The 25,392-nt window shown below is 55.9% G+C and overlaps 1 protein-coding gene across 8 annotated transcripts in view; it reads right to left on the bottom strand.

Moving 5' to 3' along the window:
• The window catches only part of SEPTIN9 (septin 9), a 176,872-nt gene that overhangs the window by 21,482 nt on the left and 129,998 nt on the right, over nt 1–25,392 (bottom strand). The window contains exon 1 of one of the 8 annotated variants that reach the window (XM_040244679.1): nt 15,578–15,828. The exons of 4 other annotated variants lie outside the window; for them this stretch is intronic. The gene's annotated coding sequence lies outside the window, so the exon portion shown is untranslated. Of the gene's footprint in view, nt 1–3,089; nt 3,214–7,148; nt 7,333–14,871; nt 15,058–15,577; nt 15,829–25,392 lie in introns of those variants that run through there. 3 more of the 8 variants (XM_040244678.1, XM_040244677.1, XM_040244680.1) reach the window with 3 other exon arrangements.

Raw genomic sequence — 25,392 nt, 5'->3', positions numbered from 1 at the left:
CCTGATTACAAAACGGGCAGAGGAACTGAACAGAAAGCGGAGATGCAGATGGCCAACAGGCAGAGGAAACGATGCTCGACATCACTAATTATCAGGGAAATGCAAACCAAAACCACACGGATATAGCACCTCACACGTGTCAGAATGGCTGTCATCAAAAGGAATACCACAAATGCTGGCAAGGGTGTGCAGAAAAGGGAATCCTTACACACTGTTCATGGGCATGTAAATTGGTGCAGCCAGTGTAGAAAATGGTACGGAGGTTTCTTGAAAAATTAAAAATAGAACTATCTTATGACCCAGCAACTCTACTTCTGGATATATATCTGAAAAAAAAAAAAAAAATACTAACTTGAAAAGATACATATGCCCTAATGTTCACAGCAGCATTATTTGCAATTGTTGAGTTGTGGAAGCAACCTAAGGATCCATCAGCAGATGAATGGATAAAGAAGATGTGGTACCCACACACACACACACACACACAAGAATATTACTCAGCCGTTAAAAAAATAGAAATTTTGCCATTTGCGGCACCATGGGTGGACTGGGAGTGCAGCGAAATAAGTCAGAGAAAGACACACACTGCATGGGATCACTAATACCTGGAATCTAAAAAAATACAGCAAACTAGTGAATATAACAAAAAAGAAGCAGAGTCACAGATATAGGGAACAAACTAGCAGTTACCAGTGGGTAGAGGGTAGCTGCAGGGGTAATAAAGGGGTGGGGGATTAAGAGGTACAAACTGCGATGTATAAAATAAGCCAGAAGAATATATTGTACAATATATGTAATATAGTCAATATTTTATAATAACTATAAACAGAGTATAATCTTTAAAAAGTGTGAATCACTATATTACACACTTATAATGTTGTCCATCACTTATACTTCAATTATAAAACATGGTTAAAAACAATTAACAGTAGAAAAAGATCGTGGGGTCTCAGTGCACCAAGACCATAATAATGACACATTCAACCAACATTTATTGAGTACTTATTACGAAGTAACAAAAAGAAGACACTATATAGGCTTGAGGTCAGTCTGAATGAAAACTATGGTGCCACATAGGAACAAGAAGTTCATCTATTCAAATGTTCATCAGCCAAAACTTCCAGGCAGATTCATAGTAATCCCTTACAAGCAAGGAACCCAATCTGGCACAGGATTTTCGTGTTGTGTATCACAAACCTCTTTTAGAAGCTGGTAAAAGATAAGGAGTCTCCCCCTAAAATAAGTACACATGAGGACAGGCAATCAATTGCGAATAAATTTGGACAATTTGTGGGGTTCATCAAAGAACCCCGTAGCTTTCTTGATGACACTAACTTGGTCTAACGAGAACTTGGAATTTAATCACTTTATTTCTGAATTGAACTTCTCAACATACAAAGATATTGTGGGTTCCATGGTCAGAAAAGGGTGGGAAGAGTTTTTTAAAAATGATCAGGGAATCCCATGGTGGTCCAGCGGTTAGGACTCAAGAGCTTCTACTGCAGGGACCCCAGGTTTGATCCCTGGTTGGGGAACTAGATCCCAAAAGCTACAGGCACAGCCAAAATATGAAGGGAAAAAAAAGATGAAAAAGAACAGTAAAAAAAAATCAGGGTGGGGGGACTTCCCTGGTGGTACAGTGGATAAGAATTCGCCTGCCAATGCAGGGGACGCAAGTTTGATCCCTGGTCCAGGAAGATTCCACATGCCACAGAGTAACTAAGCCTGCACGCCTGCAGCTACTGGGCCTGTGCTCCGCAACAAGAGAAACCACTGCAATGAGAAGCCCTTGCACCCACTGCAACTAGAGAATAGCCCCTGCTCGTCACACTAAAGAAAGCCCAAGTACAGCAACCAAAACTGTTTGTGACCCCATGGGCTGCAGCCTGCCAGGCTCCTCTCTCTGTCCATGGGGATTCTCCAGGCAAGAACACTGGAGTGGGTAGCCTATCCCTTCTCCAGGGAATCTTCCCCAACCCAGGGGTCGAACCGGGGTCTTCTGCATTGCAGGCGGATTCTTTACCAGCTGAGCTACCGGGGAAGCCCAGAAGAAATAAATAAATTAAAAAAAAATTTTTTTTTTGATGATCAAAGGCAGGAAAAGAAGAAAAGGGCAGAGGTTATGAACAGCTGGTCTCCATCCCTGAGCCCAAGGAGAAAGCTGTGAGGGATGGGCAGGGAGATAAGGGCTGTCATTCCCTGTGGGGCTTTGAAACAGAATCTTTTCCCATTTACCAGATTCCGCTTTTCCTTGTGTCCCCGTGAACCTAGCCCAGCCACTACAAACTCCCCATAAATGTCACAGGGGAACTTCCTGTTCCCTTCTAAAGATGGAAACACTGAATACAAATGACTGAATTTTGCAAATTTGTGCAGGCGGGGAATCAAGGCATGCATTTTTAAAGCGTACATGGCTCATCTAATTCAATAAGTAGTTCCAAATCGAATTACACTTCACACTTTGTACAGGGCAGGAAGTGTCTCCCCGAAGCCTGATGAGGAACCGCGAGGCCAGAAATCTGAGAGCCTGCCCTCCGGCCTGAAAGCCGGCTTAGAGATCCAGCACAAAGGCGAAGGCCTCTCCGAAGAAAGACGGGAGTTCGCAAACGCCAGGAGTTGCATCTCTCTCCCCACTGGATCTTTCCCAAGAGGAGACTCAAAACAAAGTCACAGCTTTAGGGTTTCTGTGCAGGGACAGATTGGGTGGAAAGACTTCCCACGACCCCGCGCCCTTTGCAAGACCTGGGAGGGGACAGGGTAGGAACAGCCCCTGCTCCTACCCGATTCTATTTATTCAGGGGCCCAGGGCGCCCCAAAGTCCGGCGGGGGGTGATTCCCTGCTTTTACTGCCCGCACTTGTCTCTTGCCAAACCCTTTAAAGCAAACGTCTTTCCTTTTGTCCAGGAAAGAATCTCAAGAACCTCTTCACTTCTGCCAACACGGTTTCAATTGGCGTCGGTCGGTGGAGCCAGATTTGGACGGCATCCAACGCTCAGCCCGCACTCCCCCACCCCCTTCTGGAAGAGGCCCCCTCTGTTCTTTCATTTCCAGCCCGCCTCCCACCCCCCTCCTCCAGCAGAGTTCCTCACCCGGGTTCAGCAGCCTATTGAGACATCAATCTTTGGTCAGAGCAGGCTCCAACCTGCACGGCGTCCTAGGCGCTTTCCTAAAACGCGGTCTGCAGAACTGAGTGCCGCTGAATCCGCGAGGCGGAGGAGGCCAGGGATGAGGCCTCCGACTTCCTGTGTCAAGGGATTTATCTTTCATTCCGTGTTCCGCCGCCCACACTCGCCTCGAAGGCTCAGGGAATGTGCCCCCGAGCCGCCTCCCACCCCAGGGAACCTTCCAGCAGGATAGACCCTGCCCCAAGGCAAACCCGGAATCCAGCCCGCCCACCGCGTCCAAGCGGTCAGCCACAGAGAGATTCCGTTAGTTCTTGGCAAGTGCTTGCAAAGTTAAAGAGAGAAAGAGAAGACCTTCCCCTACAGATGGGTGGAAAGTGGCCATTTGTCACGGGGTGGAGTCCCCCGGCCCCCCTCTCCTATCAGCAGGACTGTCAGCAGACGCACACCAGAGCTCCATGCTGGGGAGGCTGGGGGCGCCCCCTCCCGCAACTGATGAGATCATGTAAAATAACAAAAACTAGACAGGGTCCTCTGGGGTGCAAGAAAGCAGCCCCCCTGCCAGGAGCTAAGTAGGAAAAGAGCTCCCCTGCCCCAAAGATACCAAGCAATTCTCTCGTCAGATCATCTGCTCAGGCTCCGAGATGCTGCCTAATGAGGTCTCCCCCCCACACCCCCCAAAGGACCCCCTACCCACCCTGGTCCCTTCAGAGTGGCGGGGGCTGAAGGCACGGCCAGGGAGGGGGCCAAGCAGGGAGGGGCAAGTTCCTAGGCCAGGAGCGGAAGCCTGACCAATGAGCCCGTAAGGAGGGAGGCCCCCTCGTACCACTAGTTGCAGGGGCCTGGAAGGTTGTGGGGAAGGCGGGAAGGTCAGCAGCTCTGGACCTCCTTGAACCATGTCACCGTCCGCTGGCAGCTCCAGCTCCGGGCTGATGTGAGTCAAGGCAGCTGGCATCACGTCCCCCCTCCCCACCTCCAGCTTCTTCCTGCTCGGGAGGTCAGGGGGTCAGGAAGCAGTGCGCGCAGAGCCTGGGAACCCACACGGCCCCTCACACGGCTTGCTCCGTGTCCACTCAGCAGAGAGCCTGCCTAGACTGTGCCCACCTGCCCGTGGAGCTGCCTGGAGCCCTGCCTGCTGGAAAGGCCCCCCTGCTCCCCACCCCACGCAGTGCCTAGCCTCTGCTCTCCCAAGGGAGCCCCTGGGCAGAGTGGATACGCCAGGGCAGGTCTGTGACATCTTGGGCCACACACCATGAGCCACAGATCAAATGCTCCCTGAAGTGAGATGGGGATGGTGAGCTCAGGTATATACACGCACCCATCAACCACAGGCTCACCCCAGAAAAAAGCAGTGTGTGTGGACAGCAGGCCTCACTCCCTCGGGACACATGTGCAACACCCCTGAAACACTGCCCACGGGAGATGCTGGCCACGGGCAGGGTGCACAGACACCCCCGAGCCCCGTATGGGTCGGACGCTAGGCAGAGGCCCGCTTCCTGTGCCTCCTGTAGGCTCACACTGTGCATGATACGAAGCTTGGGTGCCCCACTGGATGGGGGCTCTGACCAGACGGGGCCGCCGGCCCTTTGACGGGGTCACCCTCACCCCAACTTCTCTTCTGCGGCTCCTCCTCTGTCTCTCGGTTCTCCATTGCCTCGCTGGCTCCTCCTCCGCCTATAGAACCAGTCTGGTCCCAACTGGACACTCTCCCCAGTGATCCTGCCCATCCTCTGAGCATCAGATGCCAACCTCTGTCCAGATTCATACACCAGTGCCAATCATGACTCAGCAGAGATGGCCCACTGCGCCAGGCCCCCTGCCCAGAGCTGGGTATCCTTGGCCCCTGCCCTAGTGAAGCCTGGATGCCTCCCACTGAACATGCCGCCAACTGAGCTCTGGACCCATCTGTGCCACCCGCCCCCATGAGTAACAGCATCTCCACCGATCCAGTTACTACAGCTGGAAACCCAGTGGTCAGCCTTGGTCCCTCCTTCCACTGGCCCACATCCAGTCATCCACCCCAAACCCTATCAAGCTGAATCCAACACACCTGAAGGCAGTCTCCTGGCCTCCCACCACCTCCATGGCTCCCACAGGCCAAGCCATCCCATTAAGTCCCCCACCCCCCACCCCACCGCAGGGCCCATCCTTCTCAAGGCACCAGGAAGGCCTGTTTAAAACATATTCATCGCATCGCTCCCCTGGCTTGAAAGCTTGACTGGGTCCCCCTGCACCTGGGATAACACAAGATCCCCGAGGCCCCAGAATCCTGCAACTGGGACCCTGTTCCATCCCAGACTCCCTGTGTGACCCTAAGCAAGTAACTTAATCTCTCAATGCCTCAGGTTTCTCATGGGTAATACGAGATAATACCTGCCTTGTAAGAGTTCTGTGAGGACCAAACGAGATATTTACAAAGCACAGACTAGAGCCTGGCACAGCCAATGCACAGAGCATGTGTTAATAAAATAGAAGCCCGTGCCCGGCTCTCCAGTTTCAACACGTGCACCATCTCCCTGACTCCTTTCCTCTCCGCAAACAAGGCTCCCCAGAGAGGTCCTCCCTTGGCTCTGCTCCGGGGGACTCCCAGTGTCCCGTGGTTCTCCTCCCGAGTGCCCCTGAGCACAGCCTGCAGTTGCAAGGTCTATCTCCTCTGTTCACAATCCCACAGCCCAGTACGTAAGATGTCAAATGAGTGAATGAAAGGCCAGCTCGCTGCCTCCCGCCCTCCTCTCTTCCCAGAGCATCGCGGGGCCGCTGCTCCCGGGTCGGTGCAGGCGGCCCCTCCGCGAGGCTTTTTCCCACGGGCTTCCCGGGCTTCCCTCCGCTCAGCCTTCCTCGTGTGCCAGCATGTGAATGAGATGTGAACGATTTCCGGTTTCCATCTCCCTTCTGGAGCCACAAAGCATCTCCGCGGAAGGATGGATGCACTTCCTGGGACTGCTCCTGCCCATTCAGGAAATTCTGTTCAGGAAACCGTCAGTGGGGGCATGGGGGTGCCCACAGAGGAGACTGGGCGGCCCCTAATACCTACCCGCTTCCTCATGCGTGCGCCCTAAGCTGCTTCAATCGTGTTCGACTCTTTGCCACCCTATGGACTGGGGCCCACCAGGCTCCTCTGTCCATGGGACTCTCCAGGCAAGAATACTGGAGTGGGTTGCCATGCCCTCCCCCAGGGGATCTTCCTGACCCAGGGATCGAACCCGTGTCTCTCACGTCTCCTGCCTTAGTAGGTGGGCTCTTTACCGCTAGTGCCACCTGGGAAGCCCACCCGCCTCCCCACCTACCCCTAACTGGGGCCTCAGGGCACGTGAGGCCTCCTCTCCCTGAAGCTTGGGCAGAGCAGGCAGGGTTGTGGAGGGGGCGGGCGTGGGGAGGGGGGCCCTCAGGTCTAAATACCTGGGCCCACCCGGGGCTCTGTCTGAACCCTGAAACCTCAGCCACGCCACTCTCCACACTGCAGCTGACCTGGCCAGTGCCACAGCGAGGAGTGGGTCCCCTACGTGCAGTGGCCGGGCCACCAGGCACTAGGCATCCAGTAATTTGCTGTCCAGCAGTTAAAGGTAACACAGCAGCAGCCTAAACTTAAGAGCGACTGGGTCAGCTGGCGAGGGATTAATCGCAACACCAGCAGGGCCTCTGCAGAAGGCTCCTAGAGCACCCAGTCCTCAGGAGCTTGGCCAGGAACACAAGAGGCCGGCCCGGGCCATCAGAGGAGAGCTGACCGCCATCCGGGCTGGCCTGCGCACCGCACTTTACAGTTTACAGAGAGCTCAGACTTGCTTTATCATATCCGATCCTCGCCTTCACATCCTTCCTTAGACTCTACATTTCCTGCCGTAATTAGCTGACATTTTTGAAATCAGACCAAAATAACAAGAGCTATAGTAACAACACGTTCTCCTACAAGTTGAGATGAAAGTTAAAGGAAGGGGCTCGCCAGTCCCCGGGGCCTCCCCCACTTCCTGGGACCCAGCAGACCCCCCAACCCACCCCCTACACCCTCTGCACGCGGTGGAGACCTACTGTGGACCGAGAATGTCCGGCGTCCTCCAACCAATCGACCTGTGCCTCTGAAGAAGCTTCGCCTCAGTCAGCACAGGACCTAGAGGCGCCCCCAGCCCCCGAGGGTGGGAGCCTGTCCCCTCCCAGGTCTCCCCAACCGGCGGCTGCGGGAAGGAGCCACATTCATATGGTAATTTCTGCCTGTGAACTGCCGAGGAGCAGAGGGAGGGCGGGGAGGACAGGGAGGAGGGAGGAAGCCGGACCGCCCCGCCGCCTTCCCGGGACGCACCAGTGGGCCCTCCCCGGCGCGCTGCTCAGAGTGGACCCAGCAGGCGTCCAGACGTGCGCTTGTGCGGTGGCTTAGAGAGACACGCAATACGCATTCGTCCCTCAGCTTAACTTTTCTGCCTGTGATGCACACAACCGTCCAGAAAGGGTGTAGCTTGTTGCTCCTGCAGATTCTGGGGGGAACAGCAGTCACCCTCACACTCTCCCTGGACCCCAGAGGCCGACCTCCCCTAAGCCCTGCATTTCCACCCTCCCAGGAAGGAAACACCTCCCCCTCCTGCCAAGAATGGAGATGGGGGTGCATCCTCGTCCCCACCTTCCCACTGGGGGAGGGTACTCCAACCCCGCCCTCTCCTTCCACCCACTTCCTCTTTCGCAGCCCCTACCTCACTGTCACATGTCCCCCTGTCTCGCCTGGAGAGGACACACAAGCCTTCCTTTTCCCCTTCCTGCCTTGTCCTGGGCCCTGTGCAGGCCAAGGAAACCAGAAGTCAGTGGCAGGACCCAACAGGCTCCTCTGCGCCTTGATCCCACCCCCAACTCCTCCCTGCCTTAATTCCTCATTGATTCATCCTGTTCCGCAAAGCTTGGCCCTGGACTCACAGTGAAACCAAAGAACCCCCAGCCAATTGCACAGAGACACAGATTCGAGACTTGACACACAGTGCTCACAGCCACTGGGAGTGGGGCGCAAGAGACCAACAGTGCACCCCTAACTGGGTGCTGCTGAGCCAAGTGTTCCAAACTGACTGTGCAAGTCCCCAAGAGAAATGAAAACACATGTGCCCACCCAAACCTGGAGCCCAGTGTTCACTGCAGCACGAGTCACATGAGCTACAAAGTGGACACAGCCCAAATAAATGCCCATCAGCCCACGAATGGATAAACGCAATGTGATGCAACTGTTAAAGTGGAATACTGTGCAGTCATAAATAGGAATGGAGCAGGGACACATTACATATGGACGAACCTTGAAAACATTACACCAAGTGAAAGATGCCAGATACAAAAGGCCACCCACTAAAAGAAAAAAGAAAGCCATCACGACATGATTCTACTGATAGAAGTTACTAGGATAGGCAAATTCACAGACAGCAGGCAGATTCGTGGCTGCCAGGCACTGAAAATGACCAGTAATGGACTTAAGATCTCTGAGGGGTGGTGATAAAAATATTCTGGAATTGGTGATGATGGTAACTTTGTAAGTATACGGGAAACCACTGAATTGTACACAATAAAAGGGTGCATTTTCTGGAATGTGGATTAATATCTCCATAAAGCTATTATCAACAACAAGAAGGCCGATGACTGTGGTCCCCAGGGAACAAACCAGAACAACAACGGTGTCCTCTTGTCCACGGCTGCCCCCCCATCCCCCGCACCAATCCAGCCTGTACACCCCTCCCCACTTTCCATTCAGTGGCCTGCGTGTGGGTGAGGGGGTGGTGGGTGATTCTGGTGACTTCTCCACCTGTGCAGCCCGCGCCTCACACCACCAGTGCTCATAAGGACTCAACGTGAACTTTTAAGAAGGGGCCTCAGCGTCACAGGCTAGAACCTGTCAAGTCATAGAATGACCCAGGAGCAAGCCCCGTTTACAGAAGGAAGCCTTAGCCTGAAAGGAGGGGGATGTGGCAGCAAAGGCAGCCAGTCAGCAATCAGAAAGGCTGAACATGGCTCATCCTGGATCTCTGCACAGGAGGGACAAGAGGTGAAAACCTTTGCTACCCAGGACACCCACTCAGACCCCCTCCATGTGCCTGAACCAGTGGGGTGCAGCCGCTGTGGGCCACCGCCCACCTGACCGGCCAGGTGCTGAGGCTGGTCGGAGTCCTGAGTGCTAGCTAGTCCGGAGGAAATGATTGCAGAGCTGCTGGGGGGCCACCGCTGGATTTCCTGGGCCCACCCCAAATCTGTTAGAGGCCCAAGTCCTCCCTCCACCCCCTGTCCCAAACCCTCAGGATGCCAAACAAGCCACAAGAGAGAATTCAGTAAAGCCCCACTTTTACGAGGTGGTGCAGGCCTCAGAGGGGGAGGAGCCCCCAGGTTTCTCAAGGTTTAATTATAACTTTAGCACTCGGGTTTTGGGGTGCCCCGTGGTGTGAATCAGCTCTTTACTTCCAGCCATCCTTGGGGAGCCCCATGGTGAGCTGTACCTACCCCACAAAACCTGAGGACCAACTCCCCCACCCCTGACTCACACGTCTCCCTACAAGCCAGTGAACCGGCAGCAGGCTGAATGCAGAAACTGAAGTGCACACGGGGGTCACCCGCCCATCTCTCCGTGGCCCATGAGGGGCCTGGCCCCAAGGCACAGTGGCACCTCTTCAGCAGATGGCTTCCCCCTTCCAAAGTGTTGCTGGATGAACACGTGAAGGAGTGAAAGAGTGAGGGGGACAAAGGCGGCTGCTGGCACACAGACAGGGTCCCAGGAGCCTCAGGGGGACAGGACTGGGCCGTCTGGTTCCACGGTGGGCCCTGGAGGAAGCTGGGGAGGCAGCCAAGAATTTGGAAAGATGGAAAAGCACAGCTGAGCAGCTCTGCGCCAGGCAGGCAGGAAGCAGGCATCCGCGGAGGGGCTGCTGTGTGGGGGTGGCCCTGACGGAGGTGAGCCATGTGAGAAGCAGCTGCCACATGGACATGGGGTGCCCCCCACCTCCTGAGCCCTCTCCTCTGCCTGACTGTGCTCCTCACCATCGCACTCCAGCCCCGGAGGGTGGCCATGGAGGCCAAGGGGACACCAAGGCGCCTTCCTACCTGCCCTCAGCACCTCCTGGGCAGTGGGTGACAGGCGGAGGACCTTCTGTTTTCCCACTTTTTCAACAACTGCACTTAAACCAATGGAAAACAGATGCCTCTTAAAACGTTCTCCTTCCCATGAGGAAAAGTCTGGGAGGATGGCATTTCATCACGGACCCGTCCCAACCCACCTCGCTTCAGTGCCCACCTCGGTCACGTGGGGAGGGAGGCAGGCAGCGCCCCCAGCTGGTGACGACGGTCCCGTGACACTCCTGGATGTGGAGACTGGGGGCCCCAGGCACCTGGCCCCGAGGAGCCCGTGGTTGGGAGCCGGCACCAGTTGTGGGGCTCCTGGAATGGTGGGCTGACTGTAAAGCCACTGGGGTGACTGAAGGGATGTCAGCAGAGCGTGCAGTTTGCAGAGTGGCCCCGGGACTTCCCCCCTGCCGGGGGGCTGTGCATAACATCCTCCACCACTCTCTGCCCTCCCTGCCCCCCAGCAGCAACCCCCAGCCCCCAAATGAAAATCAAGAAGGATTCTCACTCCAACTCAGCAGGGCTGCTGTCCACCTGTCGTTCGTCTCTGGGGCCCACAACTGACCCCAGCAACTGGCAGCTCTTCCTTGGTCCCGGGCAGCCGAGAAACAAAAGACTGGGATCCTGTCCTTCACTTCCCAACGGCTCCCACAGCACCCGAGCGTGGAGGCAGGTCCGGGGTCATCTGATCCAGTCCCCTGCCCCAGGAAAATGTATTCAAATCACCAAAGAAATGCTGCTCTTCCGTCCTTTCTCTTTAAAAAAAAAAAAAAAAAAGGCCCAAGGAGCGCTCATGAAAAGAGAGCAAAACAAATGTCTGTTCTTACAAGGCTCTCTGAAGCTTGTCTCGTCTCACAGGAACCACAGAGCGTTTGAATAAAAGATGAAACACTGCGATCACGCGGTATTGCTCACGCCTCCACTGAGAAACAACAGGAGCGTCCAGGCCTCCACGAAGACTGAGAAGGCTCAACCCGACACAGGGGCATGATCCGGGGCAAGACACACAGGCAGGACACAGACGTCCTCACCTGGCGTGGAGTGTCCCTCCTCGAAGGAGAGAGACTCACTTTCCTGCCCCGGGAAAGGGAAAACCTTATCTGTCCTCAGAGGCCTTGGCGACAGGCCTGGGAGATAAGAAAAGAGATAAAGGTGTGGGAGGCGGGAGGAGGTGCACGCGCATTCCACTGGGGACACCAGCAAGGACGCTCGTTGGAGTGACCACCTCACTGGGCACTCAGTGCCTCGCACTCGCAGGGCAGGACAGGGCCAGGAGTCCCCCTCCAGGGCACATGGCTTCGGAGGGCCCTCTGGCACGCATGCCAGAAGCAAAGAAACAGAGGATGGAGCACCCCTCCTCCACGAAGGCTCCGTGGGGGTTAGTGTGGGCGACTGAACCCCAACCTGGAGCCTCTGAGAACAGCCAGGATGCTCTGGAGTTGACATCTCACGGGGTGGGTGCTGCCCCCCACACACACCCCCCCCCCCCCGCCAGCTTCAGCAGAGCAACAAGAAATGGCGTGCTTCTGCTATGATCTGGCTACTAACCCCAGTTAAAGGGTTTATTTACGCTGGAATGGCCGGGAAGGGAGAGGAAGCAAACTGGTTCATCTTCCCTCTTTCGGGCCCTTTGCTTTGAGCTGCTCTTCCCCTGCCACCAAGGGCCAGCCACGCAGCCCAGATGGGTGGGTGGGGTGATGCAGCTCAGCTCCTGTGGGGGACAAGTGAGCCCAGGTGAGGCCAAGTGGCCACTCAGGCCCCTGCAGAGGTGGAATCAGAGCTCCCCAGGCCTCTCAGCAGTAAGCCCTTCTCCGCCTGATCTCAGTAGTGATAGAAGAGAGTGGCAAGTTAGAACCCCACCCAGCCACCCACACCCCAGGGCCAGATGTTCCACCTACCGCTCTTCGAGCCCCAGTACAGGGCCCGAGGGGAGCCCGCTGGGAGGCGGGCAGGCTGGAGGGCCCACCAGGTGGGGCAAGGCACCTTCCCAGCTGTGGATCAGACCCGCACCTTTGCTGGCCGACCCCCTAGGCTACACAGCCAACAGGCTCGCCTGCAGAGCTGGCTGACTGGCCACCACCTCAGGGGCGCTCCTGGGAAGGCGTCAGGAGGCTCCACTGAGCTGCTGAGAACAGGTCCCTACCTGTCCCAGGAACCAGGCTGGTACTCAACAAACAATCCCAAGTCTGGTGCTGGCAGGCAGAAGTCTGGGAGGGGGAGTCCCGGCCAAGGGCTATGACGACTGCTGGAAGCATCTTCCTCAAGACCCCAGCTCCAATCCCTGAAGCATCTATGGCCTAAGCCAAGGTTGGGGGCGGGCAAGAAGAGGGATGAGGCTGGCACAGCAGGTGTGGAAGGCTGACCGCCACTGCAGAGGGCCCCGGCCAGGGACTCAGGGGGCCAGCAAGCATCTGTCCTCACCCTCACAGGGTGAAGTAAAGTCCTGCTTCCTACACACCCGGCCAATGGGAGAGACAGGGAGCCCAGAGCCATCGGCAGTCTGGGAAAGGCCCAGGAGTGAGCCGTGCAGTGGGCTGCGGGGGGCGGGTGGTGGTGGTGACGGGCGTCCTAAGAGACCTCTGACACCACAGGAAGCCAGCGCCGCTCCATGCTGCTGAGGGGGTGCTCTCCTTCTGCCGAATGCATCTCAGCCCTAGGACGCCGCCCTCCTGCAAAGCTGCCCTATCTGACGAGAGAACCGTTCAGGCTCGTGGTGACACAGCAGGAAGTGGGGAGAGCACAGGGTGGCCGCAGACGCAGGCAGGGGGTTGGGGCAGTGTCAGCCCCAGGAACCTGGTTGTCTCAAGGGGTTCAGGGCTCCTGGGGTGAAGGCCCTGGTGAATCCCAGCCTGGAGGCCTGGGACGATGGACCCGGCACTCAGGAAACAACCTCATGGCTTGGTGTTGGTGGGGGCCAATGACAGCATGGGCTATTGTTCTGCCTCCTGGCAGCCCCTTTCCCAGGAGAACAGGGCTCTGCCTCCTCCAGGACAGAATGCCCGGTGCCCCCACACACACACAGCAGGTCCTCCCCATGTGCCAGTCATTCCTGTCACAGTGCCAGCCTCGAGGAGCAGAGCCTCACGGAAATACAGACACAAACCAGCGGACCCAATAGTACTGCAGGTGTCACAACCTGGAAATGATGGGAGGCGGGCAGTAGGGATGCCCAGGAGGGGTGGGCGAGGGTCAGTGACCACACAGGTCCCCTGAGATGGGCATATAGAGAGGTCGGCCACAGAAGAGGCCTCCTTTCCCAGCCACGTCCTAACCCAGAGAAGACCCCTTTCCAAAGAGACCTCACGTGGATACCAGCTTCCCACTCCCAAATGGTCAGACAAACTTCTTCTTTCTAGTTCCTGAAAAGGAGCCTATGGGTTGCCAAAGAGAAATGACATTTATGTAAACACCCATGCAGGCCCTAAGTCTGAAGGCAAAACAACAATGAACGAAGGGTGGGAAGCATACCATTATGAAAAAAGGGGCCTTTTTCTCGCTTCTCCCCAGCAGGACTTTCCAAACAGAATCCCAACCAGGGCGCTGTCCCCACGGGCAGAAACCCACTGCATGGACCAGAAACCCGCTGTATAGACTGCTTCTGGGTGGCACATTTTTCTCCAGAAAAGGAATCTCAAACTTCTCTTTGGTGAGCAGAGATGCTTCCCGAAACCTCGGACAAAAATGCAGCAGAGTTCTTGGCGGAGGAAAGAGAGGGAGATGAGAATGAAGAGCAGCAGCCTGGGCGCCCAGTCGACCCCCAGGGGACGTGGAGGATGAAGTTTCAGAGCAGATGGCCCTGCCTGCGCAGCACCTCACACCCCTGCTCCTCGTCTGGGTGCCTGAGAGGACGTACTGGTCCGTCTACGGGACAGGAGTCTGGGGGGCTACAGGACCAGGGTCCCAACTTCTCTCAGCTAGAAATGCCCTTTGGAAGACACATCCTGGAGATGCTGCTCCCCGGGAGGGCATGGCGAGGCAGACACCTTCCCATCCTCTAGCAAAGCACATGCATGCCAGCACCCCATCCCACCACCCCCTACTGCCCCCACCCCAGCCCGCTCCCAGGAACATCGAGGGCGTCCCAAACACCTCCCAGGAATCCAGACAAGCTGCAGCACAAACTCCCGCGGAACACAATTCCGTCCGCAAGGTCTCCAATTCCGGCATTTCTAAGCGCCTATTGAAACTAACCTCCAGCCGGTCCTCCGCTAACCCGCCTACCCCTAACGGCTGACAATCTGGATGGGACGATTTGAAGAAGCAGCGGTGGCCCACCAGCATCTCCTCCCGGCCCTCCAGGAATATCGGGGAAGCCCCCTTGCGAAAGGGAAATGGGCTCCAAGAAACTGCTGGCCGAGGAGGACTTAACCACTCGGGTAGCCGGCCAAATATTTACAAAGCCTCGGCTGTGACACACAAAGCCGCACTCTTCGGCTCCGCGGCCGAAAATCTGGGCCCCGCGTGGAGGACCGAGTTCCCGCCGCCGCGCTCCTGCGGCCACGGGGGCTGTCCCGCCGGCTGTGGGCGGCGGGGGGTGGCCGGGCCTGGAGGGGCTCCGGGGAGGCGCCGTTCCCGCTCAGCCCTGGGGTGCGGGGGAGGGGGGCTTCCCGGCGGCCAGACCACCTGAGAGCCCCCTGCGAGCCGAGCGAGGCTGGAGGGAACAAAGGGAGCGCGGACTCACCCAGCAGCTGAGTCGGGCTGCGCCGGCCGCCTGCGCGCGCGGCCCGCCCACCGGGTCACATGGCTCGGAGCCGAGCAGAGGATCAAAGGGGCTTTGTGGCCGAGGAACAAGGAGCCTCCCAGAGCGCGGGCAGAGGTAGGGAGGGACCGCGACGGCCTCCCTGCAGAGGGAGGCTCGGCGGGGCAGCGGGTCTGAAGGGGCAGGGCGAGGGGTGCGGAGGGAGTGGGTGGGGGTGGGAGCAGGCGGAGAGAAGGGGCGCTAGCTGTGCCCGAGGAACGCCAAGAAGCCCACTCCCCAAGCCAGCCTGAGTCAACTCCCAAAAGGAAAAGTGACATGGTTCCCCAGAGGGAGAGAGAGAAGGCGAGAGGCTCACCTGGACAGACGGCCAGGCTACCGTTCCGCCCAGTCCTGCTGGGGTGGAGGGAAGGGTGATGCCAAGAACCTGCTGCTGCCCATGGGCACCCTCTCCCTGCCGCCCGCCCTGGCTCCCTCTCTGCCAGGTGTACCCCCCAATCTGGTTCTGAACCCCCCTCCCCTACCCCAGCAGCTCAGATGACAGGCCACCCTCCCCAGGAGGTCAGGTTTCCCGGCAGCTGGGGTGGGAGCAGAGCCAGCCCCGCTGTGTGTGCCCTGGTGGAAATGACCCGGGAAGGGATCGGAGAGGAACCGGCAGGGGCTGGGGAGGCGGCGGCGGTGGCCAGCTCACCCTGAGCTTGGTCTTCTTCCTGGAGCCTCGGAAGATTACTATCGGATCCCACTCCCGCTTCTCCAGCCCCTCAGGGCCTGGGGATGACTCACGAAGTCTCCTCCTCTCTCTCCCCTCCCTGCGGGCCCCTGGGAAGAGCTGAGACCCCCTCAGGGGATAGGCTAGGTAGTCCCCAGAGGAGGGAGCTTGGGAGCGTCCCTGTCCGGGGCTGGGCCTGCCTGCTGGACGCTGGGATCAGCCAGATCCATCCTGTGCCTCGACCTCTGACCCCCAAGGGAGTGAGTCACTCCCAGGCGTGGGCGGGGCCAACTTGGCTCAGGCCCACTCCCACAGGAGGAGACAGCTCCTGGGGGCTGCTGTGGGGGTCTTCCTAGGGCAGAGACTGGTTAGTTCAAGTGCAAAATGCCAGTCCATCCTCCTGCCTCCAGAAGACCCCCAGCTCAGCCTTCAGGGGCCAGGCCACACCCAAGGTTTCCCAGATCCCCCGCATGGTTAGTGGGCAAGGACCCAGGGGCACCCACCCCACCGGCCACAGGGGTAGGCTGACCACGTCCACCACCACGTCCTTCAGCAGCCACCCCTTCCCAGCAGCAGCCACTCCTACCCCTGACGGCCAACTTGCCCCCTAGTGGCCTCTGAGGTCTGGGGGTTTGCCACAAAGGCTTCAGGGGGCCTGTGTTGCAAACCCCTTCCAACTCCGACATGGAGTGGCCATGCAGAGCTGCTGCCCCTGGTCTCCAGGCACTTGGCCAGAGCTGAGGGAGTGCCCAGTGGGAGGAGATGCATGTCCAGGGCACTTCTTCGCATCTCACTGGGAGGGAGGCTGTGGTGGATCCCAGGCACGGGCCTCAGAGTCAGTATCAGATGGAGGCCCCTTCGCTCGAACCATCTTTGACTTATTACTCAACATCTGCTGGCCTGGACCTTCCCCATCTGCAAAATGGGCATGATCGACTCCAGCTGCAAGAATTAAAGTGAGACACACGTGTGTCCAGAAACAGGAAAGGCAGCCACTCTACAAATACAAATCCTTTTCCTCCAAGAAGGTGATTTCCAGACAGTTGCAAGGGCCCGGCCCCTCCTGACACCCCTGCCCACTTGTTCAGTTGCTCAGTGTCCAACTCCCTGCGACCCGATGGACTGCAGCACACCAGGCTTTCCTGTCCCTCACTATCTCCTGGACCTTGCTCAAATTCATGCCCATTGAGTCGGTGATGCCATCCAACCGTCTCATCCTCTGTCGTCCCCTTCTCCTCCTGCCTTCAATCTTTCCCAGCATCAGGGTCTTTTCCAATGAGTCGACTCTTCTGCCTACTTGGCTGGGACCTAAAAAGCAGGTCCAGGAACCAGCAACAAGGGAGGCCAGGCCAGGCGTAGGGTTAATTAACATGAAGCCTGCACTCCACAGCTGCCCTGGCAGCCTCCTGGTCCCCCAGCGCTCCCCTCAGAGCCTCCTTCCAGCCTCTGGCCTCACTGTTTCCCCCAGTTTTCTGGCCCCAGAGTCCACTCCCAGGGCCTGCTTCCCCTCCTGGGCGCCCACCACTGCTCTCCAAGCTCATCCCTCACCCTGCCCGCCATCTACCCCCGACCCCCAGATCACGGGTCCAGGAGGCAGCCTGGGTGCTTTGTACACATGCCAGGCTCCTCTTACAACTTTTCCTCACTTGTCACTGACCAGGGCCCTCAGAGCACAGAAGAGGGTATTCTTGTGCCCACCAAGCCCCCCAGTTCAGGGGCTTTTCCAACACAGAACGTCTGCCCCCGCCCCCCGGCTCTGCTCACAGTCCACTGCTGCTCAGGACACACTCGGCATCCAGGGAGAGCGGCCTGACACCTGGGCAGCTGCCCATCCAGTCCTCCAGTGGAAACTGAAGGCCGGCCACAGACAGCCCAGCCACAGACGTGCTTTTAAAGTTTCTAGTAGCCACAGTAAAAAATACAAGAAACAGGTAACATTAATGTTAATGCATTTTATGTAACCTAACAGAGCCAAAATATTATCAACCCAACATGTGGTCAGTATAAACACTTTTGAGATCATTACATGTTTTGGTTTTTTTGGCCACAAGGCATGTGGGATCTAGTTCCCGGACCAGGGATCAAACCCACACCCCCTGCATTGGAAGCGTGGAGTCTCAACCACTGGACCACCAGGGAGGTCTCCAGTGTGTGTTTTATAATTATCGAACCCCACACATTTCAAGCGGTCAATTGCCACAGGTGACCAGGGGCTACTGTCCTGGACAGCACAGCTCTCTACATTCTCAGTTTCACCCTGAGATGACAACAGACCCTTGGAGAGAGGTTTATCTGGATCATTTTTCACACCACATATGGAGCCACACTGGGGGTGATACTAGATACACGTCAGCATCTACTGTGAGATGCTGAGGCCTCTATCGAGGCCGCTGATCCCTACGTGGCAGTGTCCCCTTTCTGGGGACATAAAGGGACATGCGGGCTTCCCTGGTGGCTCAGACAGTGAAGAATCCACCTGCAATGCGGGGGACCTGGGTTCAATCCCTGGGTTGGGAAGATCCCCTGGAGGACGGCATGGCAACGCACTCCAGTATTCTTGCCTGGAGAATCCCATGGACAGAGGAGCCTGATGGGTTGCAGTCCAGGGGGTCACAGAGAGTCAGACACTATTGAGCGGCTAAGCACAGCACAAGGGGACGTGATTCTCAGCTTCCACCGTTCGACACAGCAGAGCTTCTCCTAAGAAATCGCTTTGCTAAATGTGCACTAAGTATCAGTCAGACAGTTTTCTGTGACTGCTCACACATCCCTTTCTGGGCTTCCCTTGCCTACCTGGCTCACGGTTGCGCAGGCCAGGATGAACCCGACTCAAAGGGAATGGGGCTTCCCTGGTGGATGGGTGGTAAAGAGTTCGCCTGCCAATGCATGAGATATGGGTTCGATCACGGGTCCGGGAAGATCCCACAGGCCATAGAGCAACTAAGCCTGTGTGCCTCAGCTACTGGGCCAGTGCTCTAGAGCTTGGGAGCTGCAACTGAGCCCACGTGCCCAAGAGCCTGTGTGCCCTGCAACAAGAGAAGCCACTGCAATGAGAAGCCCAAGCACTGCAACGAATAGTACCCGCTTGCCGCAACCAGAGAAAGCCCGCATGCAGCGATGAAGACCCATCACCGCCAAAAATAAATAAGTAAATAATTTTTTTTTTTTTTAAAGAATGAGTTGGGCTATTGAAGCTTCCTTGGCAGTCTGGAGCCAGGAACCCCTCTGAACACCCAAGCTCCCTCAACTGCTCCTCCCACTCAGACACCCAGGCACTGGCTTCCCTTGCATCCAATAAGTACCTCAACACGCTTCTGGTTACTAACTTCAAAACTGCACTGATTAAAAAACAATCTATAAAGACAGAAAGCAGTGGTCGCCAAGGTGGGGGCAGCCACGGCTGGGCAGTTACGCTTCATGGATATGGGGTTTCCACTGAGGTGAGGAAATATGCTGGAAGTAGATAACGGCGACGGTTGCACAAGCTGTATGTGTGCACGGTCAATAAAAAAGAATTGAACGTGTCCTTCTTTCACTGGAGCCATTTTGTTTTCTTGTTTTATACCTTAAAACCAGAGGGGCCCCAAGACAAATCGGGAGCCCTGGGGGAGACTGTATCATGCCCCATCTTCCCAGAACCTCTGAATGTGATCTTACACCACAGGACCGACTGGGGAGATGAAGGGCTGTGAGATGCAGAGGCTCTCCCGATTATGTGGCTGGGCCCCAAACGTAATCACGAGGGTCATTAAGAGAGGTTTGCAGAGGGGAACTTGAAGAATATAGGGAAGATGACTGTGTGATGACGAAGGCAGAGAGTGGAGTGATGCAGCCACAAGCCAAGGGCGCAGGCAGCCACCGGAAGGTGAAGGAAGGACAGCTTCTCCCCCTGGAACCTCCAGACAGAGCCAGCCCTACCCAGTGCCCCTGATTTCAGACTTCTGACCACCAGAACTGTAAGAAGAATAAATTTCTGTTGTTTGAAGCCACTGAGTATGCGGTAAGTTGGGACAGCTGCTGCTGCTGCTGCTAAATCACGTCAGTCGTGACCGACTCTGCGTGACCCCATAGACGGCAGCCCACCAGGCTCCCCTGTCCCTGGGATTCTCCAGGCAAGAACACTGGAGTGAGTTGCCATTTCCTTCTCCAGTGCAGGAAAGTGAAAAGTGAAAGTGAAGTTGCTCAGTCGTGTCTGACTCTTTGAGACCCCATGGACTGCAGCCTACCAGGCTCCTCCATCCATGGGATTTCCCAGGCAAGAGTACTGGAGTGGGGTGCCATTGCCTTCTCTGAAGTTGGAAGAGCAGCCACAGGAAACTCATGCAGCCCCGCAGTCTGCAACTCGACCCGTGTAAGTTTGGGAGTTTCCTGGAGAGATGAAGACACAAACTCTCAGAGTGGCATGGGAACTTGTTCCAGGCCATGCACCTGTGAGCCGGACCCTTCCCAGACCTATAGGATATTAGTCGGGGTTTGGAAGAGAGAGTTGGACTCATCCATAGAAAGCTAAAGAAACCCCCCTCGCTGGGTTCCAGCTGATGTGCAGTCGGGGGGGGGCGGGGGTGGAGAGGGCGGGGCGTGGGCTGCCCCATGGTGTCCTTGACAAGTTGACAAGGGCGTTGTGGGCGTTTCCACATGGCCATGAGCAGACCCCACCATCGGGAACACGGGGCGGGGCGGAGGTCGCCGGGGGCAACCGCACTGATCGGCTGTCCGGGGAGGGTCCCACGCTGGAAGCCACAGAGGGACACGTCGAGGCTTCCACCTCCAGCCGGGCCAACTGGGTGAAGAGCACAGTATCCTGTGGGGGAGGCACCCGCCCTGCAGAGCAGAGCCACTCCTGTGATGCCCGAGATGCTGGCTCCAGCGTGCAGCAGCGGCGGGAGAAGGAAGCGGCTACGCAGTGCCCGCCCGCCCTCCCTCCCTCACGCACACACGCACCGCCCCCACCCCAGTTCCCAGGTCACGAACGGTCCTCCTGCCAAGCCCAAAAGCCTGGTGGCAGCACACAGCTCAGCCCTTCTGCCAGCTCCCTTCCAACCCACCCCGGGCAAACCCCCACGGGATGCAGCGGATGCTTTCCATCAAAGGCCAAGAAAAATACCCTCCCCCTCCTCCGCAGGCAGGTCACTGGGCTGCCCCCAGGCCCGCCCCCGGCAGGAGGACAAGGGAAGGGCTGGGCGGGTCAGAAGTGTGAGGCTGGGGGCTGAAGTGAGCCAGGGGCATAAGCAGCCACATGCCCCCAGGGATGGGGGCCCAGGTGCCCAGAGTCAGGCCGACCTCAGGAGGTGCTGCCCTTCGCGCAAGTCCCTTGCCATCATTCCTGGGGTCGGGGAGGACCCCACAGCCCGAGGGCAAAGGCCCAAGAACGCACGGGGGAGGGAGGGGACCCTAGCGCAGTTTCTCACTGCAGTAGAGCAACGCTTGTTATCACCTCGGGTTGACATCTGTCTTTTTCCCAGGTCCTTTTCAACTTGACCTAGGAGAACATTCAGGCTGCCCCTCATCTCAAAAACAAGGCCAGCCCCACTTCCTGTGGCCCCGCCCCCTCCTCCAACTGTAGGCTTGCTTTCTTCCTCTCTCAACAACCCGACCTCCTACCAGTTGGTCTACACTTGCGGCTTCCACCTTCTCACCGCCCACTCACTTAACCTTTGCTCTCTGGCTTCTGCCCATTTCACCATTAGAAACGACCTCTTGAAACGACCCTCATGGCCGACTGACCTTGGGGGGCAGCACGTGGCATGCATTAACCACTCCTCCTAGCAGGACGCTTCTCCGGGCTACCTTCCTCACCTCGTCCCCCAAGACACAGGAGTCTTCCCTCCCCGCATTTCAGGAGAGGCTGGCCTTACTTTTGTCACCAGCTTCAGCCACAACCCCCAGGCTGCCACCTCTGGTCCTAATCGCCGTCCGACTCAGCCACACCTCTAGGCATGCTCATGTTCTAAGGGCCCCTATGCTCTTCACCCGGGCCCCATAGTCTCCCAAACCATACCTAAAATCCCCTGGTAAAAGTCACCACTTCCAGGAAGCCCTCCAGGCGTTCCATCAGCTATGACCACCCCTGCCCGCTTTCGTGTTTCCCACCTCACATCCTGACCCGAAGCACCTGTCTGGCTGACTCATTCACCTTTCCCCCCCACCCCCGGCTCCCGGGTAGTGGCCCCTGTAAATGTTTGTGGAACTCGGCAGCCGGAAGGCCCCATTTCCTCCTTCCTAAGAAGTCCTCCCAGCCTCACTGTCAGGTTGCCTCTTCCCCTGGCAGGCACCTTTAATACACATTCTTTTTTCCTCTTGAAAAGCTATCATTACATCAACAATGTGTCAGAAATTATTTGATGATATCTTAACTCTCACTCGCAGCCAACTCTATTATTCTGGTTGGGATGGATACTTTGTAGCTGAGCGGTAGCCCCAGGCACACTTCCAACCCCACTACTCCATCCTCCTTTCAAAATCCCGAACTCCCAGCAACAAAACAAGCCGATCCTGCACTGATTTCAAACAGAAACCGGTACTGGAGAGCTCTTCTCGGGGGTGGAGTGGGGGGTGGTGTCAGGAGGGAAGACCTCCAGGTGGGGGCGCTCCAGGCCGGCGTTACGAGCGACACTCTAGACTTCCTTATCCTCCACTGAAATTAGGACCAAAACAAAAGCTTAAGCAGCTAAGATGGTAAATTTTTTCAGTCCAGCAATACACAATTTGGTATTTAGAGGCGGCACCGAGGGTCTGGAACTGGGGACTAAGGGGACAAGCAAGTAGAAAGAGCAGGATGTTTGTCTGGCTTCTGCTCAGAGGTTCTCAGACCCTAAGGGGAGCTTCGATTCCCAGGCCCCCTCCCCAGCGATTCTGATTTAACTAATCCAGGCGTTGGTTAAACATTTCTCAGGAGATTCCAACAGACAGCTTGGGTTGAGAGTAGCTGGTTAGCACTAGCAGATCCATACAATACCCTTGAGATTTGGCAAGATGCTGATAACATTTAAACTTAAGCTAGGTGTGTCCAAGAGACACACAGCCCGGTGAGTGGGGTGGGGGTAAAGTGTTAGTTGCTCAGTCGACTCTTTGTGGCCCCAGGGACTATAGCCCGCCAGGCTCCTCAGTTCATAGAATTCTCCAGGCAAGAACACTGGAGTTGGGTAGCCATTCCTTTCTCCAGGAGATCTTTCCAACCCAGGGATCAAACCCAGTTCTCCTGCATAGCAAGCAGGTTCTTTACCATCTGGGTCACCAGGAAAGCTAGGGGTGGGGTGGAGTGTCAGTACTTCCCACAGAGGATGCAGGGCCAGAGGTACGAAAGTGCTCCGTCTTGGCCGACTCTTTGCGACCCCATGGACTGTAGCCCACCAAGTTCCTCTGTCTATGGAATTTTCCAGGCAAGAATACTGGAGTGGGTTGCCATTTTCTTTATCCAGGAGGGCCAGAGGGGCCCTTGGCAATTCCATGGGCAACATGGGGTCTTTTTATAAAGGGCCTCCACACTGCCCACTGTCTGGCTGGGACTTGGAGAAGGATACTTGGAAAGGTGTCCAGGATACACTACTGTGGCATAGGACTTGGGATAGATGGCATTTGAGTCCCTTAAGTCTCATCTGCCTAAGAACAGAACCTTCTGGAAGAACTCAGTTGTCAGCAGTCTCCTCCTCTGAGCAATCCAGGAAGACTGACTATTGCAGACAAGAAGTCTACACCTACAGATACTATGCCACAAAACCATCCTGGCTCTCATCTCCCCTCTTAAGGGCCCATTTATCTTTCCAGAGTCCTTTGTTCTTCAGTAAGTGTCCTTCTCCGCCTTCCCTTTTCCTACTAAGAAGGTGTGTATATAAGCCCTAAATCCTGAAGACCTTTTGAGTAACACTTTCCTGTGAAATCCCTTACTTATGTGCTTACGTCTATCTTTTCTCTTACTAAGTGTGGCTCTTAGTTTAGTTTGCAGACCCCCAAAAGACTGAAGGAGAGACATTATTTTGCCAACAAAGGTCCATATAGTCAAAGCTATGGTTGTTCCAGTAGTCAGGTATGCATGTGAGAACTGGACCATAAAGAAGGCTGAGTGCCGAAGAATTGATGCTTTTGAACTGTGGTGTTGGAGAAGACTCTTGAGAGTTTCTTGGACTGCAAGGAGATCCAACCAGTCCATCCTAAAGGAAATCAGTCCTGAATATTCATTGGAAGGACTGACATTGAAGCTGAAGCCCCAATACTCTGGCCACCTGATGCAAAGAGCCGATTCATTATAAAGACCCTGATGCTGGAAAAGACTGAAGGCAGGAGGAGAAGGGGACAAAAGAGGACAAGATGGTTGGATGGCATCACTGACTCAATGGACATGAGTTTGAGCAAGCTCCAGGAAATGGTGAAAGACAGGGAAGCATGGTGTGCTACGGTTCAAGGGGTTGTAAAGAGTTCTCACAGCTGAGCAAGTGAACAACAAAAAGACTGAAGCTGAGGGTAGAGGAAAAGTTTTCCCTCCCCGATAACCTGTGTGTGTGTTAAGTCACTTCAGTTGTGTCCGACTCTCTGCAACCCCGTGGACTGTAGCCTGCCAAGCTCCTCTGTCCGTGGGGATTCTCCAGGCAAGAATACCAGAGCAGGTTGCCATGCCCTCCTCCACGGGGTCTTCCCGACGCAGGGGTGGAGTCCACACCTCCTGCATCTGCACACCACACCTACAGATACTGCCACAAAACCATCCTAGTTCCATTTCTCCTCCGAAGCGTCCATTTATCTTTCCAGAGTCCTTTGTTCTCCAGTAAGGGCCTTTCTCCTCCTCCCCTACTATGAAGGTGTGTATATAAGCCCTAAGTCCTAAACCCCTTTGAGTCACATTTTTTCTGTGAAATCCCTTACTTATGTGCTTACGTCTGTCTTTTCTCTTACTCATGTGGCTCCTGGGTTAGCCTGCAGACCCTCAAAAGACAGAAGCTAAGAGGGTAGAGGAAAAGTTTTCCCTCCCCAATACCCATGTGTGTGTTAAGTCACTTCAGTCAACTCTTTGCGACCCTATGGATTGTAGCCCGCCAGGCTGTTCTGGCTTTCTCCAGGCAAGAATACTGGAGGGGGTCACCATGCCCTCCTCCAGGGGATCTTCCCAACCCAGGGACAAAACCCGCAGATTCTTTACCGCGGAGCCACCCGGGAAGACCGAGGCATTGGTGCAGGTCACCTCAACTCACAGAAGAGGCTGCTTACACAGAACAAGCTGGGTATGCTGTTCTGCAACATGTAAAACACTAGCACAGAATACTGAGAGAAAGAGAGCTGCACAGCAAAAGTTCTAAGTAAACATGGGAACGATAAATAGATACGAACGCAGGCTGAGCCTGGGGAGAGGGAGGAAAGAAGACCGCCAGACCTTTGCTTCTCAGGCTGGACGGAAGCGCTCAGGTGCTATATTCACAGAGATGGTGCCTGGTTTTTGTTTTCTTTTTTTAATAATTTTTAATTTTTATTTATTTATTTATTTTACCATTTATTTCCTTTTTCTTTTTTTTAAACTTTTGGTTTCACCACTCAGTGTGTGGGATCTTAGCGGCCAACCAGGGATCAAACCTGTTCCCCCTGCATTGGAAGCTCAGAGTCTTAACCACTGGACTGCTAGGAAAGTCCCAGTGTGAGTGTTTTTTGTTGCTGTTGTTAAATGCAAGCAGTCTTCACAGGCCCTGGGGAAGCAAAGCCCCAAGTCTGTGTGTGGCTCACTGGCCAGGTGGCCCCCAAGACGAGGCATCACCTCCTGAGCCTCCACTCACCCTCCTGAGCCTCCGCTCACCCTCCTGAGCCTCCGCTCACCC

The sequence above is a fragment of the Oryx dammah genome, unplaced genomic scaffold, assembly GCF_014754425.2.
Source record: "Oryx dammah isolate SB20612 unplaced genomic scaffold, SCBI_Odam_1.1 HiC_scaffold_8, whole genome shotgun sequence".
NCBI lineage: Eukaryota > Metazoa > Chordata > Mammalia > Artiodactyla > Bovidae > Oryx > Oryx dammah.
Note: the sequence above shows the minus strand (reverse complement) of the source record. Positions and strands in the feature narration are given on the sequence as shown.